This window comes from Lycorma delicatula, chromosome 6 (assembly GCF_047948215.1).
Source record: "Lycorma delicatula isolate Av1 chromosome 6, ASM4794821v1, whole genome shotgun sequence".
In the NCBI taxonomy this organism is placed as follows: domain Eukaryota; kingdom Metazoa; phylum Arthropoda; class Insecta; order Hemiptera; family Fulgoridae; genus Lycorma; species Lycorma delicatula.
Window position 1 is genome coordinate 582,501 of NC_134460.1, and position 17,581 is coordinate 600,081.

At 34.3% G+C, this 17,581-nt stretch overlaps 1 protein-coding gene across 7 annotated transcripts in view; it reads left to right on the forward strand.

The window, feature by feature from the left end:
- LOC142326621 (uncharacterized) overlaps window positions 1–17,581 on the forward strand; it is a 74,617-nt gene that overhangs the window by 40,415 nt on the left and 16,621 nt on the right. For 2 of the 7 annotated variants that reach the window (XR_012756809.1, XR_012756813.1), the window contains exon 4: window positions 16,075–16,148. The exons of the other annotated variants lie outside the window; for them this stretch is intronic. The gene's annotated coding sequence lies outside the window, so the exon portion shown is untranslated. The remainder of the gene's footprint in view (window positions 1–16,074; window positions 16,149–17,581) is intronic. 7 annotated transcript variants of the gene reach the window in all.

Genomic DNA, 17,581 nt, shown 5'->3' on the forward strand with positions numbered 1-17,581 from the left:
ATACCTGGACAGTACAGCCATGAGGCACTCTATTAAGGACTGAATACAGTCCTTGAGAGATTTTGCCTGGAGCAGGCGTGGCAAAACCATCATGATATCTGGCAGGATATCCTTCACTGCCATCTGCGACAGGAAGTCCATGCCAGTGGTCTCCAACGGGGTAGCCGGTTTCGGATTGCCGCTGGAGGTGCCTTTTGGCGCGGCCGCCCTTTTGGTGGGGCGCGGGGCCACAGGGGCCGCGGTGTTTTTAACAGCCTGCTTGGCCTTCCCAGCCGGAGCAGGCTTTGTTTTTCCCGTCGAGGAAGGCTTGGCCTTCTTCGCCGGGGCCGGCTTTGTCGCCGCCTTTTGTTTTACCACCTTCTTGGTGGTCGCCGCCGGTTTTGGCTTGGCGGGTGTTGGGGAGGGTACCTCCCCTTTTTTCACGACCGCCTTGGCCACAGGTGCCGGCACCTCCGGTTTGGGGGCTGATATTCCCCCACCGACAACACGGGCCCAGCTGCGGCCGTCTAAAGTCGCGGGCTTTTTAAGTCCCTTGACTTTATTTGTCTGCTCCTTATAATAGGGGCAGCCCCTGTAATTGGCCGGATGTGGCCCCTTACAGTTGACGCATGAGGCTGGTTCCTCACGCGGCTTGACGCAGGCAGAAGTGTCGTGGTTTCCACCACACTTCACGCATTGCTGGGCCCTCTGGCAATAATTCGAAGAGTGCCCAAATTTCTGGCATCTGTGGCACTGGGGTGGCCCCTCTCGTGACACAAACGCAGTCACTGCGACCTTGCAGTAAAATATACTGCCAAGGTCGTAAATGGTACGGGCCGAAGGGGTCCTCTTAAGGGCCACAAGGCAGGTCAGGGTTTCCCGTCCGTCCCTTGTGAGGAGCTTCTTAACCGAAACAACCTCATAGCCAAGGGAGGTCAGTTCCTCCCTTGGTTACTTCCTCCGGGGCAGCCCCATAGGGGATCCCCCGTATAACCACCTTCAGCTCCCTGTCCTTCGGGAGCTGAAAGGAGTGGAAGGCGATTCCCTTGGAGTGCAGGAAACTCTGCACCGCCCGGTAATCCGCCTCGCTGCCCAGCTGCAGCCTGATTGAAAGCCCGGTGCTCTTGGCAACCAGGCGCCCCCCGATCCTTGACTTTATGTCACGCGCTAATGCTGGCCACTCCTTCGGGCAGTCCAGCATTATCGGCGGGATTTTCTCCCGCCTGACGGTAGCAGGCTGTGATGGGGCCCCATCATCAGCCTGCGGGTTGGCGGCTGCTGCAGCCTTGCTGCAGCCCGCTACGGGCTCCGTCTCCATAGGAGGCGCGGAGTCCCGGCGTTTCTGGCGCTTCCTAGCGCCAGACCCGCTTTCCTCTCCACCGTCGTGCAGTTCCGGGGTGGGAGAACGGGGTGGAGGAGGCCTTATTTTTCCTTCCATGAAAGAAAAAATAAAACCAAAAATTTTTTTTTAAAAATTAAAATTAAAAATTAAAACTTAGACTAGCACTTCTTATAACTACACTTCCTGTAATAACAAAATGCACAAGAAATAAAAATAACAATGGAAAGTTAGTCTTTCCTTTTATATAGAATAATTTAAAATTAAATTATTCTATATGGCTTAACAATAATAATAGACCTATACAAAATTTGAATAGGCTATTAAATCTATTACTAACGACTTAGCGAAAAGATAATGTAGTTAAATTTTCATAATCGGTTATCTGGTGAGTGTCTAGATAACTTACTGTTTCCTTCCAGCCTATCAAAGCAAATACATTGAAAGTGATACAATATAGTACATTTGTTTAAAATTCTTTTTTTATATATTAGATATTACAATAGCCCGATGCAATACCCAAACATCTGGGCTACAGCCAAAATTTTTTAAGTCTATGGCCAAAAATACATCAGAAATCACCTATTACTTTACAAAAAAAATCCAAAAAAAACATATTTTTAGTATTTTATTTGTGTTTTACATAATTTATCTGTATTGAAAATAATTTACCCTCCCACCACTCATAGGCGATTATATAAAAGCCAAATGGCACAGCAACTGATTATGCAGGGCTCTGGGGATCATCACCACAGATTCCCTTACTACCTCCTGCCAGGCAGAGCCGACTTCATCGAAGACCTGCTTACAGACCTGACAGCCCTTTTCAGGGCTACCCCACCAAACATACACTAACGGTCCTTTTTAGGGCCACCACTCCAAAAATCTGAAGAGCTCTTTTCAGGGCGACCATGACATTCTAAGGTGCCATGTGCCTTCAAAATCATTCGGCGATAATATGAAAGGTATTCTGGATGAATATAGCAAGATTCTTAAATTTAAACCACAACCAGTCCTACTTAAGTGTTAATTGACGTAACTAGCTTTACAGTAACTCTATACTAAATGTAGGAAATTTATTAGAAACCATAATATCAGTGTTATTTAAGTAAACGCTCTGAAAACATTTATAAATGATATATACTGGCTTCAAAAAGATTGGTTTGTCATTGTCATCAGGGTTTACCATAGTAATGTTAACCATTAACATAATGTTAACCATAAGGTAAGGTAACCGTACCTTATGTGAAGTGGTAAAAGAATGTTGAAGTAAATAAAGGTGGGTGATGACCAATTATAAACAATGCATTTTGTTAAGTATGAGGACAAAGTAAATTATAATCTTAAGAAAGTTATGATCAGCACAAAAAAAAATGGAATATTTCATCATCAATGGAACAGGGATTTGTTGATTAAGGAGGATGGATCTTAGGTTAACATATTGGATGCAGAACCGGTTAATTATGACCTTTACATGTATTTATATTTCTATAAATGACAGATATCGTTAGAAGAGGCAAAACTTTACAAGATAATTGTTTCTGTAACACACATCAGTGGAAACGTGAACACTGGATAATGGGAACTTGTAACGCATGAAAATTACATGCGTTAAAAAATACCGCTATAATGTGTTAATCGATGTCAGAATTAGACAATTTTTAACACAGGAAAGAGTAAAGAAGAATTAAAATACTGAATTTAAAATGTCAAGAGTGCTACTCGTTAGCTACAAATACACTTAACCAAAATACATCTATAACAAAATGAAAACATATACTTAAAGGAGTTGTAGGAATCAGTATGATAGGTAGAGGGTAAAGGAGATGGATGTTTGACATATTTATAACCTAATTAATAAGTTTGAAATTGATATGGAGAAAATGAAATCCAAAAACATTCACATCGTAGAATGTGCCGGTATATTAAAGTAGGAGAAAAGGTGTTAAACTAGAGACCATACAGATGATGTCCAAGACTTCCGAAATGAGAGAGAAAATGATTTAGTAGGAGTGAAGAAACGGATGTTTGGTCGCAAAAGATGCTGCATTATATACGTTATAAAAATGTTTCTGAAAAATAATAAAACAGATAATTAAATGAGATTATTGAACTGTTGCTAGACACAACATTTTAGATTTTATTGTATTCATTCATAATTTAGACATTGACACAGTCATACGTATATTTAAAAATTTTATAATTTACAAATTTCATTTTTTTTTTTTTTTTTTTTGTCTTCAGTCATTTGACTGGTTTGATGCAGCTCTCCAAGATTCCCTATCTAGTGCTAGTCGTTTCATTTCAGTATACCCTCTACATCCTACATCCCTAACAATTTGTTTTACATATTCCAAACGTGGCCTGCCTACACAATTTTTCCCTTCTACCTGTCCTTCCAAAATTAAAGCGACTATTCCAGGATGCCTTAGTATGTGGCCTATAAGTCTGTCTCTTCTTTTAACTATATTTTTCCAAATGCTTCTTTCTTCATCTATTTGCCGCAATACCTCCTCATTTGTCACTTTATCCACCCATCTGATTTTTAACATTCTCCTATAGCACCACATTTCAAAAGCTTCTAACCTTTTCTTCTCAGATACTCCGATCGTCCAAGTTTCACTTCCATATAAAGCGACACTCCAAACATACACTTTCAAAAATCTTTTCCTAAAATTTAAATTAATTTTTGATGTAAACAACTTATATTTCTTACTGAAGGCTCGTTTAGCTTGTGCTATTCAGCATTTTATATCGCTCCTGCTTCGTCCATCTTTAGTAATTCTACTTCCCAAATAACAAAATTCTTCTACCTCCATAATCTTTTCTCCTCCTATTTTCACATTCAGTGGTCCATCTTTGATATTTCTACTACATTTCATTACTTTTGTTTTGTTCTTGTTTATTTTCATGCGATAGTTCTTGCGTAGGACTTCATCTATGCCGTTAATTGTTTCTTCTAAATCCTTTTTATTCTCGGCTAGAATTACTATATCATCAGCAAATCGTAGCATCTTTATCTTTTCACCTTGTACTGTTACTCCGAATCTAAATTGTTCTTTAACATCATTAACTGCTAGTTCCATGTAAAGACTAAAAAGTAACGGAGATAGAGAACATCCTTGTCGGACTCCCTTTCTTATTAGGGCTTCTTTCTTATGTTCTTCAATTGCTACTGTTGCTGTTTGGTTCCTGTACATGTTAGCAATTGTTCTTCTATCTCTGTATTTGAACCCTAATTTTTTTAAAATGCTGAACATTTTATTCCAGTCTTCGTTATCCTTCCTTATCGAATGCCTTTTCTAGGTCTATAAACGCCAAGTATGTTGGTTTGTTTTTCTTTAATCTTCCTTCTACTATTAATCTGAGGCCTAAAATTGCTTCCCTTGTCCCTATACTTTTCCTGAAACCAAATTGGTCTTCTCCTAACACAAATTTCATTAACAAATACAAATTTTGTGGATAATCACGGATAAAATTACTCTTAGAGATATTTCTTCCAGACAAAGTAAGAAAAAATTTATTAAAGTATCTAAATTTAAAATTGTAGCATTATGTATACTAGCTTAGATTATTTCCAAGGGTATATATTATACATTGTAATCATGTTTAAACAGTGTATTAAATTAGTATAATATTATATTATTTGAATTATAAAAATAATTATTATCTATGATCTAGTCATAATAATTTGTATAATATTATATTATTGAGAAAATATGTAAATCTATTCGTGCAGTATTTTATTCCTAAATTGATAATTATGAAAAATCGATTTTGTATATAATCTTATCATCAATGATTTGATAGAGTTGTGGATACAACTATATATAAAATTGAAATTACGTGATATGAGAGATGTAATACACAGTCGCTCATAAATCGCAAATAAATCAAATATGGCATAATAGTACATTTTATTTTGCTTCAAAAAATTAGATTTTTTTTCCATGAAGTCACAATTTACAGAAACACATTTCATCTGACCGGTGAACCAGTTTTTTCATTCTGTCAATGAAGGATTCTGGTAGGCTTTCCTTGATCCACAACCTCATTCCATTCTTCAGTTCATCACCTGAGATGAAATGAATAACCTTAATTACCCTCCTCTTTAATTACAATGAGCGAAACATGATAAGTAGGAGGTCTAAATCTAAGGTCTGTATGTGTTGTTTAAACCTGGCTTCCAAGTCCTATACTAAGCATTATGTATAAATTCTGATAAAATATAATTAATTTCAATGTGTACTTAGTATTTAACAAAGGATAGGCAGCATTTCATTGTTCTAAATGGCTACTGGCATTTTCTACGGTTGTGTCTTGCACTTCGCTTGTACAAGAATAAGTTTTTCAATAGGTATATTATTATCAGTTTTTGTGGGTTTTAATTTGTTTTATTTTGAAGTTATAGTTCAAGATATTTTTATTTTGCCTATTGGTAGTAAATCCATTTTTTGGAATTCATTTTCAAGTAAATTGAAAATTTGTGTGATCCACAATCCATTGTTTTTTTATTACTTCCTTTTACAAGGTAAAGTATTATGATCGTGAAAAATTTCGGTTTCCAGATTTTAACAGAAATATCCATTTTGACCATCCCTAAATCCAGTTTGACTAGTTTTGGTATGGCATCTGTACATACTTACGTATACATCTCGCATAACTCAAAAATGATTAGCCGTAGGATGGTGAAATGTTTGATTTGAGACTGCTGTAACATCTAGTTGTGCACACCTCCCCTTTTGATTGCAATCGACAGAACCAAAAGTGTCAAAAAAAGCCCAAATCCAAAAAAAATTGGATTTTGGTCTTTTTCTCAACCGCAGTAATAAGTCCACATTCAGAGCTTTTCAACAATATGTTATAAGTGGTACTTTTCACTGGTCCTATAGTTATAGCCAAATAAAATTTTAATTAATGAAATATTGGATCTTAGGGAAGGCACATCGGTTTGAATCAGACTTCATCTCCTTTTATTTTTAACTTCTTTTTTTTAATTTACATATATTTATTTATTAACCGCTAAAAAAAATCTTTACGATGAATAATGATTCAATAACAACAAAAAAAAGAAAAAATATAAGTTTTTAATGAATTAAAATTTTATGTACTTTTCATTAAGTGTAATGTAATTTAATAGGCGTACAAGGAAGTGATCAGATTTTTCATTGTTATTTCTCTTCCTGTCATTTCAATCGCTTGAATTATGTGATTTCTGTAATTTTTGCCTCCAGTGTTTTTAATTTCTTGGGCTCTTTGGTTTATTGCTGCTTCTGATAGTTTAATTCCTAAATCTTTAAGGTACTTCGAACGATGATAATCACTTCCGAATTGCTACTTTGTTAAAGTATACTTTGTATTGTAAATTACTTCGTATTGTAGTTATTACTTTGTCTTGTATATTTCAAAATATTTTGAATTCACTCATTTTAGATTTGGTACTGTTGACACTACAAATGCTCACTAGTAACTGTTAACCGATAACCTAAAAACAAACTAAGTTAGGTAACTTCATAACCTAAAATCAAATTTATTTGCCTATTATCCTAGAAGAACCTAGATTTCTATAGGTTAACTAACCCCCCTGGTTGATCTAGTAGTGAAAACGTGTCTTCCCAAATCAGCTGATATGAAAGTTGAGAGTTCTAGCGTTCAAGTCCTAGTAAAGGCAGTTACTTTTATACGGATTTGAATACTGGATCGTGGATAACGGTTTTCTTCAACGGTTGGGTTTCAATTAACCACACATCTCAGGAATGGTCGTCGAACTGAGACTGTACAAGACTACACTTGATTTACACACTCATACATATCATCCTCTGAAGTAATACCTGAATGATAATTCCCGGAGGCTAAACAGGTAAAAGAAAGAAACTTTACTGACCTGGATCCTTCGTGACCCAGGTAAGAAATCTTTCTCTTCAAACTGTTTATTACAAAAAATATGACATACTTTTTGCCAATTGTGATTGAATCCTGTTCTTAATGTTTAATTGTAAAATACCTAAAAGGTTAAAAACTTTTGAAAATGAATAATTGAAAAAAATAATAATTGTGATTTCTGGGATCATGTGGACCCGAGCTTTGTACTCTGAGTGTTAATATTGTATTTCAAAAAATTAACACAGCCATTCTCAAAAACAAGAAACATTTTCTGATAGGTTTATTAGAAAAAGTGAAAATTAAAGCCATCATTCTGTTAACTGTTGGCAATAATGAGGAACATTATTATTCTGCAATAACTATATCTGAGAACATCATTACTTTCAGACATAGTAACTCTGACTGATCCCTGTTGCACTTGTTGCTTACATGTATCACAATTGAAATTTTTTATATCTAAAATGAATTTCTGAAAACATCTTTTCTTAGACATAAAATAACAAGGTTGGAGTAATTTTAATTTTTTTTCACTTTCGAATGAAAATTTGAACCTAGACTGATCCAGGAGGAATCATATAACCTCTCACTATTTGTTTTAGAAGAATTTTACAGAACTTTCTCAGCAGATCAAAAGTGGATGCTAACTCTTTTGAAGATCACTTTTATTTACTGTTAGTGTATGACTTTACTGCAATACAAATTTACAACATATATGTTGTTAAGAAGGATTTAAAGCCTGGTTTTACTTGCAGTTACTTCAGCCTGTTAGTTTGATCTTATAAGCATTCCCCAAATAAGAAAACGGTAGTCCCTGGACAAAGGAATGGTTTTCTTATTTTCCACTTGCTGGAATACAAAATTCAGATATATCTGTGATGCATGACATCACAATGAATAACATTTTTTTTTTATTTCTTCTGTTTCAGTTCAAATCGTCAGTACTTAAAGAAGTAATGAATTTGATTTGTAGTTTACATAATTTCATGATTATAAAAATTTTCATTCTGCAATTACTTATTTCCCTTTGTCAAAATCGATTCAAGAGCCTTTAGCAAATTTTCTGTCAGGCCTGTTTATGATTTTGGGTCGAAAATCTTGAAACCCAGCTTGCAAAGTCTGCAGACCCTACATGCTTTGTAGTAATAGAACGGGTACTTTTTTGACTGTAGCCATTTCCAAAAAAATTTCATCAACCATAAGGTGCTTATTGTCTTCAGTGAGGTCACAGATTGATCAAGATTGTTGCCATCTAATACACTTGTCTTAAATATTGTGACTCTTTTTCTACATCTGGCTATTTGACTTATTTCCTGGTCCGGTTATAGACTTGGGTATATGATAATGTCATATCCCCAAAATGCATATGCAGTCTAGTCAAGATTTTACAGGTTTTTATGCTCTAATTTGTGAGAAATTTAATGGTAGTGTCTTGTGCTATGACATTTTGACCTTTTCCTGGGATAGGTATTGCTAACCAGAGAGACATAGATGCGATGGCGAGGGGAATGTCCATCCCCTTCCACCAACTCTATTTTTAACTTCTTTCATCAACAACACATGTTCGTATGTGAGCTGTGAAAGCAGAATTCAGTTTATATTTATTGATTCTTGTAATTTTTCAAACCAAAATATCATCATTTGTAACTGTATTACAAAAAAAAATTTGAATATGCATAAAGTATCATTGTTTAGAGCTCACGATTAGGTAAATGTAATAGAAGCAGGGTTATTAACATAATTGAAAAAGGAAAACTACTGGTGATCAGAGGAATATTGATTTCCTGTGAGAATTTTCGTCAGACTTCAAAAAAAGTGTTATAGTAATGATACCAAAGAAATCAGGGGCAGATAAATGTGAAGAATACAGAACAATTAGTTTAACTAGTCATGCATCAAAAATCTTAACTAGAATTCTATACAGAAGAATTGAGAGGAGAGTGGAGGAAGTGTTAGGAGAAGACCAATTTGGTTTCAGGAAAAGTATAGGGACAAGGGAAGCAATTTTAGGCCTCAGATTAATAGTAGAGGGAAGATTAAAGAAAAACAAACCAACATACTTGGCGTTTATAGACCTAGAAAAGGCATTCGATAACGTAGACTGGAATAAAATGTTCAGCATTTTAAAAAAATTAGGGTTCAAATACAGAGATAGAAGAACAATTGCTAACATGTACATGAACCAAACAGCAACAGTAGCAATTGAAGAACATAAGAAAGAAGCCATAATAAGAAAGGGAGTCCGACAAGGATGTTCTTTATCTCCGTTACTTTTTAATCTTTACATGGAACTAGCAGTTAATGATGTTAAAGAACAATTTAGATTCGGAGTAACAGTACAAGGTGAAAAGATAAAGATGCTACGATTTGCTGATGATATAGTAATTCTAGCCGAGAATAAAAAGGATTTAGAAGAAACAATGAATGGCATAGATGAAGTCCTACGCAAGAACTATCGCATGAAAATAAACAAGAACAAAACAAAAGTAATGAAATGTAGTAGAAATAACAAAGATGGACCGCTGAATGTGAAAATAGGAGGAGAAAAGATTATGGAGGTAGAAGAATTTTGTTATTTGGGAAGTAGAATTACTAAAGATGGACGAAGCAGGAGCGATATAAAATGCCGAATAGCACAAGCTAAACGAGCCTTCAGTAAGAAATATAAGTTGTTTACATCAAAAATTAATTTAAATGTCAGGAAAAGATTTTTGAAAGTGTATGTTTGGAGTGTCGCTTTATATGGAAGTGAAACTTGGACGATCGGAGTATCTGAGAAGAAAAGGTTAGAAGCTTTTGAAATGTGGTGCTATAGGAGAATGTTAAAAATCAGATGGGTGGATAAAGTGACAAATGAGGAGGTATTGCGGCAAATAGATGAAGAAAGAAGCATTTGGAAAAATATAGTTAAAAGAAGAGACAGACTTATAGGCCACATACTAAGGCATCCTGGAATAGTCGCTTTAATTTTGGAAGGACAGGTAGAAGGGAAAAATTGTGTAGGCAGGCCACGTTTGGAATATGTAAAACAAATTGTTAGGGATGTAGGATGTAGAGGGTATACTGAAATGAAACGACTAGCACTAGATAGGGAATCTTGGAGAGCTGCATCAAACCAGTCAAATGACTGAAGACAAAAAAAAAAAAAAAAAATGAGAATTTTAAAAATATTTTTACCTCTTAATTTGTGTAGTATATGTATATATTATTATTATTATTATTATTAAAATATAATAAATACATATGTATATATTTACTATTACACCAAGTTTATGTTTGTACATAAATGTTGTTTGCTTAAAATTTGGGAAGCGACCTGATCGGAAAAGATTTTCTTTAATCGTTGTTTTTATTAAATTCTGAGGATGGGTTTAGAAATATATTTATCCAGATAAATTATTTTCTGATAGTGATAGCCTTATAAGTTAAGTTATACTGTAGCTTAAACAGATAGTATGTTATATAATTATATTTCTATGTAGTTTTATTTTTGAGTTATTGATTAAATCACATAATATATAAAATAATATTTAACTACCGTAAATGAAATTAAGAAAAAAGAATGAATTCTATTTCTGTAGAAAGTTAATAAGGAATTAAATATTTAGACAGGAGAATATTCTATTAACAGAAATGGAAGTGTTTTTGTAATTTAGGAGGTAAAATTGCAAAGAATTCATTCCTTAATGTAGACTTAAAAAGGAAGATAGATAAAAAAAAATCTGCTATCAAATACAGATTTTAGAATTAGAAGCAAATGCTTGAAACAATTAATGTAGATTGTAATACTTATGGCAGTAAAACACATGAACAGGTAAAACTGTACGGAAAAGGATAGAGATGTATGAAATGTGGGGTACTAAAGGAGGTCATAGAAAATCAAATGTAACCATCAACCTCATGTTTGCTGTACATAATCTAAATTGAAAAATCTTTGATGACATCAAATGATTAAATTTCCCATACATCTGGTTCGATGAAAATGCATAACCTGTAAATAGTTAAACAACAAACCGAAGTCAGGTTTATTTGAAATAATGAAAATTGAAATTTTCAACCGCTTTCTTCATTGAATGTAAATTGCAATTCATATCAAATGAAATACATTTGATATTTTGCTCTGCAAATAAAACTTCGGTCTATTGATGAGAGAAACTTGCTGTTTTATGAGCACCAACCATTACTATCATGGGGAAAGCAACTTAACTAAATGGGATTTTGTTAACAGTTTCCAAAATCAGATTTATATGATAATAAAAGATGACCATTTATAAAAGTTTGCCGCTTAACATATTCTTTTTATTCATTAGCTAAAAAAGAGAGGCTTTTCAAAGATGACTCTTTCACCTCATCTTTGAATTGAATCGATGACCGGCATTTAAATTTTTCAGGTTTGAGAAATGGTAGTAATTTATGGGCGTCAAATATAGCACATGTAAAAGCGCTCTGGGGTAAAAGACAAAAGATTGGGTTATAGTTTCTGTGGACTTCATTCATATAATTTACTCAAAATCAAATTCTCTACAAGTCTTGTTTTAAAGCTGAATGTGTGTTTATCACCCATTTGAAAGGGTTATTTTACACTAAACGTAAGTGTTTTTTGACTCCAATCTTTTATATTTAACCTGAAATTTTATGAAAATTACTAAAGCTGGAAAATTACTAAAATTACTGGAGCTTATTTTTTTTTCAATTTTTCAGATTGGAATTTATTTAAATCCACCAAATTGATTCTATAATTAGGGTACCAAGAATTGCAGACCGATTTAATTTTACTGAAGAAGCCAAATCAGGGGGAAATTATTCGCAAGCCGATGCTCAACTATAAAGCATTTCTGATCCTCTGTTTGTATGAGCTTTCCTCTTTATTTTTACTAGTAGAAATTGTTGCAACATGTCCTGTAAGTTTGTTTACATTCTTCATAACTCCTACTTCGGACATATATATATATCCTGTATTTGTGTGTGTGGCACACACACAAATACAGATTACAGAAGTACTGAAGGATTTACAAAGAATGAAACAAACTTTCAGCTAAATATGAAGAAAAAAGTAAATGGTGAAAGTAAAGAAGAAAGTTCATATAAACAGAAGGTCAGAAATGCTATGTGTAGTTGATTCAGCTAGTATTGCTGATCTACTTTTCTTATGGGCAACAAGTACATGGAATCATATAAATTATACTTGCTGGATTTCAGCAGATTTTGATAAAATATTAAATTTTATAACCGAATTAAATTCAAGTTTGATAGAAGTCAACAGCATTATTATACTTTTACAACTAAAATGAAGAAGAGGAATATTTTAGTACAGTAATTTCAAACAATACATTTTGAGTAAAAGGATATCAGGACTGGCAATATAACATAAGCAAGTTTAAAGAGTCAGTACAGATTAGAAAATGTATAAGAGCCTACTTACTTACACTGAAATTTTAGGATGCTGGCTGTAATACAGAGTGGAAAAAAGATTAACAGGGTTTTAAAGCTACTTAATATATCTAATCTTAACTTACAATAATAAATCACGGGTAAAATGAAAGGTAACTCTTTAAGTTTTTTGTAAGTATTCAATGTGAGCACGTTTTATCATGCAGCTCCTGTTCCGGTGGCAAATAGGTCATCTAATAAAGGGCCATTAACTTCATCGATAACTGTACAACAATCACAAGGGCTTTCTTCAAAATCATGTGCGAACGGACCACGTGCTAAAGGTGGTGGTTTGTGTAGTAAAAGTACTTTACTGATATGTCATTCAAGGGCTTTACAGCCATTGTCATTTCAAGTAGTGAACATTAAAAAATATGACAGATCAATATTACTACCAAAAAATACATTTAAACCAATAAAACCAATGAAACCATTGAGGCCGCCATTGCAACCACAGAGGCCATTGAAGCCGCCATTGCAACCACAGAGGCCATTGCAACCATTGAAGCCACCATTGCAACCACAGAGGCCATTGAAGCCACTGAAAACATTCAAACCATCAAAACCAGTGAATTTATCTATAATGTTTACATCTGGAAAAATACCTATAGTCGCTCCAAAAGTCAAGGAATTTCCCACTTTATCCAAAAAAAAAACAACAGCTGTATTGGCTTCCAAATATTGATAAATTTCCAATAATAAGTGCTGAAAATTCTTCACAATCTCAGCAGATGAATAAAATGCAAAAATCACTAAATAAATTTCAATAGATACAGTTTGACAACAATAGCAACTATGACCACGTCGATGATGACGAAGACAGCAACGACAACAGCAGCAACAGGAACCAATTTTTCATGTAATAAAAATAAAATTTAGTTATATTGTTAGTCACTAAGATCGGGGCAGAAGTTATAGGAAGAATCTGGGATACGCTACAATTAGTTTATTTTATTCATTTTTCCATACTTTCTGCAGATCATGTTAAAGAATGGATTTATATGTGCAGAGTATTAAACATAAAAGAGGGTGCCATAATTTACAGAAGGTGTTGAAAATGATATCCATCCACTCATTTCTTTGGACTTGTTAAGCACATTTGACCATGTTTTTGGCTGTACCCTGTGTATTTTCTGATGACATTGGTAATGCTTATCTTGAATTCCTGCAAGGTGTGTGAATTGCTCCTATAAACAATTTATTTTGATTAACTCCACAGAAAGAAGTTTGGATTAGTCAATATCAGGGAATCTTGGTGCCCATAACCTTTTAAAAATGATTCTCCCACCAAAAAAATCTTAAAGAATCTCACTCTTAATATAGAGTAGAGAACTGTATGACCAGCAATAATGCCCATCCGCTTAGAGTAAGACGATGAAATTTTGGATAATTTCTAGGTAGACTGCAGATCCATTAAAAAAAACGAGGGTTTATAATTTGCTACCTTGAAACCACACACATATGCTTATTATTTGCGGGTATAGGAAAGATTTAAAGAAAATGTGCGGGTTTTCACCCCGATTGTTAACATACTCGCCAAGGTGAAACCGTGCTTCATCTGTGAAAAACATTTTATTTAAAATGTTAATGTTACCTCTAATCAAGTTACTATTCACAGCAATGTGTACCCTTTTAGCAAAATCAGCATTAACTCGTGGAAAACCTGCATTCGATATGAATAACATTTATCATTCTCCTCGCTGCAGTGTGCGCTGAACCAAGTAAAATGTTCTTTTCTTGGCTTAGTATCCACAAATGTTTATGAGATCTTGTAACTGCCGCTTTAATGTTACATATTACCTGCATCATTAAAACTGACCTGTGTCGGGCAGTTTCTTTTTACACCGAATCTTTTTCATAAAATTTTTTAACTACCTTCTGAATAACACATTATTTAAGTTTCTATCACAAATACACTTTCTTCAACAGTTAACCGCATTTTAACAAACAACAACATACGATTAGAAAACCTTGTTCAAAAGCTAATGCACGACACAGACTGGCAATACTCAAATGTGCAGTCAATAAAAGACCTCCCCACTCTAGCTCCATTCGTACAAACATTTATCACATTATTTTACCCATCTCAACCAGTGGATGCATTTTAACAAAAATCTTCATTTAGTGTAAACTACTCAGTGATAATGTTAAGTTGAATATTTGTTCAAGTTATCTTGAACTATTAAACCCGTGAATTTGATGGTGAGAATTTGTTGTGAATGTGTGATTGATAATATATATATATATTATATATATATATATATATATATATATATATATATATTATATATATATATATATATATATATATATATATATTAAATCAAACACTTCCTATTCTCCTATGACATAAGAGCTATGTCTTATGCTAAGATGTTTTTCTTTTGGAGTTTATTGATATGACTTCAGTAGTAGCTTTAGATTGTGATATACTGACTTTGGTAATATGAATGGTGTTTGTTTCTTTTCACCCCAAAAACTATATGAATGTAGTTGAAAAAAAATTTATCGCAGTGTTTTTTATTAACAAAAAAAATGTAAAATTCACCATCACTCGCTCGAGAAAGATTTCTATAATGCTTTTGTCATTTTCAGTATTTTTATTTTTTATTCCTTAGCTTCAAATAGATTTATTGCGTATACATTGTGTAGTGTTTCGTTTTAAAACAGTAAAATGTTGTAACCTGTTATTAAATTTTGTTTTGTTAATTGGGTCCATGCTGACCAATCCAGTAGTTGGGGAAGTGTCGTTCAATTGATCCCAGGCAGAGTTATGCTAATGAGGAGCATTGTACATGTCATAGAAGTAATATTATAATAAATTAAAACCCCAATATTTTTTTTTTGTTCACCAAGTATAATACAAATTATTAAATTATTTAATAACATGAACTCGTGGCCCGTGTGCACATATGTTGGTATAGAAACTTTTGTGAGAGTAATTAAAAAACCCATTCTTAATATAAAATTAATCTTAGAATTTAATGATGACATAATTCTGTGCAAATAATGATTGGCTTCTGTAAATACTTTTTTTTTTTGAAATTCATGGCTCAGACTTTCTGTTCATAATGCCTTCTTCTTTAGCTGTCACTTTAATTTTTAACCAGACTTTGTTCTTTGTCCTATTGCAATATTTTTTCAAAAGTATGCTAAACTAAACCTTACCAAAATAATATTGATATTCAAATACATTGTAAAACAAAACTTACTAGAACTTTCAAATTGTTTCAAAAATAAAAACTATATTCTCTAATATTTTACTTGATAGCTAACTTTATTTAATATAACATTACCAATCATAGAGCTTAAATGTTTCAATATATTATATGTTCTTGCTCTCACATACACACACACACTCTGTGTGTGTGTGTGTGTCTTATGTGTGCGTGTGTGTCTTGTGTATGTGTATATATTATATATAGTTTTTATTATTCTTTTTTCAGAATTTGATCAGATTCAACTGCATCACTACCTTACAGCAAAATATGGTGGAGTCGAAATCAAGCGGGATGGCGAGGTTAGATCAGGGGGATGGCGAGGTTAAAATAAGGGGGTCAAAATAAGTGGGGTGGAAGAGGTTAAGATTAGGTCAGGGTCAAGATCAGACAGGATGGCGAGATTAGATCAGGCGGGGTGTATAGGATAAGATTAGGCGCGGGGTCAAGATCAGGAAGGGTCAATCAGGGTCAAGGTCAGTCACTTTAATTTTTGCTCTTTTTCCTATTTCAGTATTTTTTCAAAAGTATGCTAAACTAAACCTTACCAAAATAATATTGATATTCAAATACATTGTAAAACAAAACTTACTAGAACTTTCTAATCGTTCCAAAAATAAAAACTATCTTCTCTAATGTCTTATTTGATAGCTAACTTTATTTGATATAACATTGCCAATCATAGAGCTTAAATGTTACAATGTATTATATGTATGTGTGTCTCGTATATATATATATATAGTTTTTATTATTCTTTTTTCAGAATTCGATCATCAGATTCAACTGCATCACTACCTTACAGCAAAATATGTTGGAGTCAAGATCAAGCGGGATGGCGAGGCTAGATAGGCAGGTTAGATCAGTGGGACGGCGAGGTTATAAGAAGGGGGGGTTCAAAATGAGCGGGGTGGAAGAAGTTAAGATTAGGTCGGGGTCAAGATCAGACAGGGTGGTGAGATTTGATCAGGCGGGGTTGTATAGGTTAAGATTAGGCGCGGGGTCAAGATCAGGAAGGGTCAGTCAGGGTCAAGGTCAGTCTGGGGTCAAAATAAGCAGGTTGACGAGGTTAAAGATCAGGCAGGGTCAAGATCTAGCGGGGCGGTATGTTTAAAATCATGTGGGGTCAAAATAAGCAGGGTGGTGGGGTCAAGATCAGGCGCAATCAAGATCAGGCAGGATCAAAATCAGACAAAGATGACCTCTCTGGTAAAGCCAATCAGGGCTTGGAATGGAGGGGGTGGTGTGGCGATCTGGATCGTCACAAGGTGGTTGTCTTCCCCTATGGGGTGAGGTTGTAAACCGATTAAACTAATAAAAGCAAAGCACACATGCCGATTTAATTTCTTTGGAATGGAATGGAATGCAAAGTTGGCAGGAGTCTATTACTCCCTACTTTATCGCAGAACCTGGACAGAGTCCCTTGCTGCTGGATCATTCTAATCGGGCTTGTTTTTAAAAGGGTTATTTTTTTAATCTCGGATCTAATTTTTCAAGTTTTGTCTATTATTATTTTAGTGAATTTAAGACGGATTTAATTGCATTCCAATCCGTTGTTGAACCAGCGTTATCGAACCCATTTCATGGGCCGACCTCGGAAGGTTAGGCTTATAAAGCCTGTCCTTCCGACGTAATTCCCCTTCAGACCGTCCACTGAAGTCCTTTCGGTGCTAACTCTTTAATAGGCTAGCAGGAATACGCCACAACGGGGCACTAGCTATAAGGAGGGAGCAATGCG